General features: G+C 35.9%; 1 non-coding gene across 1 annotated transcript; it reads left to right on the forward strand.

Moving 5' to 3' along the window:
• Positions 1 to 3,417: 3,417 nt before the first annotated feature.
• On the forward strand, positions 3,418 to 3,524 carry LOC139865207 (small nucleolar RNA R71). Its single transcript, XR_011764725.1, has one exon. It is a non-coding gene; the product is annotated as a small nucleolar RNA R71 (small nucleolar RNA).
• Positions 3,525 to 4,025: the final 501 nt, after the last annotated feature.

The raw sequence follows: 4,025 nt of genomic DNA on the forward strand, positions 1-4,025 counted from the left end.
AGATTTTCAAGACGAGAAAGATGATCAGCGGCGAGATTTTCTGCTCCCTTTTTGTCTCGGATTTCAATATCGAACTCTTGTAAGAGTAAGATCCAACGGATTAATCTTGATTTGGCATCTTGTTTCGAAAATAGGTATCTAAGAGCAGAATGGTCGGTATAGACCACCGTTTTAGCTAGAACGATATATGAACGAAATTTGTCAAAAGCAAAGACAATAGCAAGGAGTTCTTTTTCAGTAGTTTTGTAATTTGTTTATGCTCCTTGTAATGTCTTACTAGCATAATAAATAGGTTGAAATCGTTTTTCAATCCTTTGTCCTAAAACGGCTCCCATTGCAAAATCACTTGCATCGCACATAAGTTCAAACGGTAAATTCCAATTTGGTGTTATCATGATCGGCGCATTAGTGAGTTTTTCTTTAAGAATATTAAAAGATTTGATACATTCATCTGAAAAGATGAATGGAGCATCCTTTTCTAGGAGTTTATTCATAAGAGTGGCAATTTTAGAAAAATCTTTTATGAAACGTCGGTAAAAACAGGCATGCCCTAGAAAACTCCTAACTCCTCTAACATTGGTGGGATGTGGAAGTTTAGCAATTACATCTACTTTAGCTCTATCCACTTCAATTCCTTCCTTTGAAATTTTATGTCCAAGAATGATGCCTTCTTTAACCATGAAATGGCATTTCTCCCAATTAAGAACTAGATTTGATTGTTCACATCTAATAAGCATTCGTTCAAGATTAACTAAACATGATTCAAAAGTATCACCGAAGACTGAAAAGTCATCCATGAAAACTTCCATGCATTCTTCTATCATGTCGTGAAAAATCGTCATCATGCACCTTTAAAAGGTTGCAGGGGCTTTGCAAAGTCCAAATGGCATGCGTTTGTAAGCAAAAGTACCATAAGGGCACGTGAATGTGGTTTTCTCTTGGTCTTCGCGTGCTATTGGAATTTGAAAATATCCGGAAAAACCATCAAGAAAACAATAGTAACTGTTTCCGACTAATCTTTCCAACATTTGATCAATGAAAGGTAAGGGAAAGTGATCTTTTCTGGTGGCGTCATTTAATTTTCTATAATCTATACAAACACGCCATCCTGTTACAGTCCTAGTAGGAATAACCTCATTTTTCTCATTTGTGAAGACAGTCATACCACCTTTCTTAGGCAGGCATTGAACTGGGCTTACCCATGGACTATCAAAAATTGGATAAATTAAACCTGCATCAAGCAGTTTTATAATTTCTTTCTTAACAACATCTTGCATATTAGGATTTAGTCTTCGTTGGCGTTGCACATACGTTTTATGACCTTCTTCCATAAGGATTTTATGTGTGCAATACGAAGGACTTATTCCTTTAATATCATGAATTTTCCATGCAATAGCTGGTTTATGAGCTTTTAGCACAGAAATGAGTTGAGGATTTTCATTTTCAGTAAGAGAAGACAATATTATTACAGGTAATTTAGATTCACCATGTAAATAAGCATATTCCAAATGGTTTGGAAGTGGCTTTAACTCTAATGTTGGTGGTTCTTCTATCGATGATTTATATCGATATCTGTCTTCTTCTTTTAGCATTTGAATTTCTTCTGTTGTTGGTTCATATCCATTAGCCATAAGTGTAGCTAACATATCAGTTTCATCAATTGGTTTAGTTCCTTCTCCTAAAGAACATTCTCCTGTTCCTTGTAATTCTGGAAATTCTTCTAACAATTCTGCATGTGAATCTATAGTTTCAATATAATAGCATGTATCATCTGCAGATTGCGGTTGTTGCATTGCTCTATCAACTGAAAAGGTAACACTCTTGTCCTCTATACTTAGGGTTAGTTTCTTACCAAACACGTCTATCATTGCTTTAGCCGTGTTTAAGAATGGTCTTCCTAATATGAGAGGAACTTGAGAATCTTCTTCCATGTCCAGAACAACAAAATCTACTGGAAATACTAAAGTACCAACTTTAACTAGCATGTTCTCCATTATCCCTCTAGGATATTTTACTGATCTATCGGCTAGTTTTATGCTTATTCGTGTTGGTTTCAATTCTCCAAGGTCTAGTTTAGCGTAGAGTGAATACGGCATTAAATTTATACTAGCACCTAAGTCTGCCAATGCTTCTATTGAACTAAGACTACCCAGAAAACATGGAATTGTGAAACTTCCTGGATCAGATAATTTTTCTGGTATCTTATTCAACAGCACTGCAGAACAATTAGCATTCATAGTAACAGCCGAGAGTTCTTCCATTTTCTTTCTATTTGTGATTAGATCTTTCAGAAATTTAGCATATCTAGGCATTCCTGAAATCACATCAATGAAAGGAAGATTTACATTTATCTATTTAAACATATCCAAGAATTTGGATTACTCAACTTCGAGTCTTTCTTTTCTCATTTTACTCGGGTAAGGAAGTGGTGGTTGGTATGGTTTAACATAAGGTTTAGCCTTAACTGTGTTATCTTCATTAACCTTTTCAACTACCGGTTCTTTTTCCTTATCTTGCTCAGATTATGGTTCTTGTGGAGTAGGAATAGCTTCATCAGAAATTACAGGTATTTCAGGTGGTTTAAGTGTAATACCACTTCTTGTGGTAATGGCTTTAGCTGTTTCATTCCGGGGGTTAGCATTTGTATCACTAGGTAAACTTCCCGGTTTTCTTTCACCTATTAACCTTGCTAGGTTGCTCACTTCTTGTTCTAGATTTTGAATAGAACCTTGTTGATTTCTAAATGCTTGAGCATTTTGTTCATTGGTTTATTTCTGAGATGTGAAAAACTGTGTTTGAGATTCAACTAGCTTCGTCATCATATCTTCTAAATTTAGCTTTTTATCATCGGTTTGTGGTGGTTTGTTTTGAAAATTAGTTCTTTGCTGATTGTAAGTATTATTGGATACTTGTTGATTACTAGGACCTTGTTGATTGTTGTATGGAACATTTCGGTTATAATTCTGGTTTTGATTGTAAATTGGTCTTGGCGGTTGATAATTATTCTGATAATTATTTCCAGGCCTTTGGTTTATGTATGAAACATTCTCTCTTTGTTCCATTGTTAGTTCAATACTGAGACAATCTTTGGTCAAATGTGGTCCTCCACACTGCTCACAACTAATTCGTATTGAGTGAATATCCTTAGTCATCTTTTCCATTCGTCTCTCGACAGCATCTATCTTTGCAGAAATGGAATCTAAGTCATGGCTAGAATCGACTCTAGCTGCTTTATATGATCTAACGATATCTTTTTCTTGGTGCCACTCATGTGAGTGGGAAGCAGTGTTATCAATAATTTTATAAGCATCAGTTGCTGTTTTCTTCATAATGGAACCACCAGCTGCTATATCGATGTCTTTTCTTGTAGTGATGTCGCATCCTTGGTAGAATATTTGTACTATTTGACAGGTGTCTAAACCATGTTGCGGACATCCTCTCAATAACTTTCCAAATCTGGTCCATGCTTCATATAGAGTTTCATTTGGCTTCTGTGTGAACGTAACAATTTCTCCTTGAAGTCTTACGGCTTTAGATGCCGGAAAGAATTGTTTAAGAAATTTTTCAACTAAAACGTCCATGTATCAATCGCCCCTTCAGGTAATGATTCCAACCAATCTTTGGCTTCTCCCTTTAAAGTCCAGGGAAATAACATGAGATATATCTGTTCATCCTCAACTTCTCGAATTTTAAATAGAGTGCAGATCCTATTAAAGGTACGAAAATGTTCGTTTGGATCTTCCTTCGGCGCACCACTAAATTGGCATTGATTAGTCACCATGTGTAGAATTTGTCCTTTGATTTCATAATCTGGCGCATTAATGTCTGGTTGAGTAATTGCGTGACCTTGGCCAGTGCGTTTAGCTCTCATTCGGTCTTCCATACTTAAAGGTTCCAGATTTTCCATGATTGAATTTGTTGAATCTGAATCACTAGAGGATTCTGATTTAATGGTTGGTTCCTCAACAATCTCTGTTTGAATGATTGGTGGTTCCGGACGAAAGATTAATGGTTCAGGATCTATG

This window comes from Rutidosis leptorrhynchoides, chromosome 8 (assembly GCF_046630445.1).
Source record: "Rutidosis leptorrhynchoides isolate AG116_Rl617_1_P2 chromosome 8, CSIRO_AGI_Rlap_v1, whole genome shotgun sequence".
Lineage (NCBI taxonomy): Eukaryota > Viridiplantae > Streptophyta > Magnoliopsida > Asterales > Asteraceae > Rutidosis > Rutidosis leptorrhynchoides.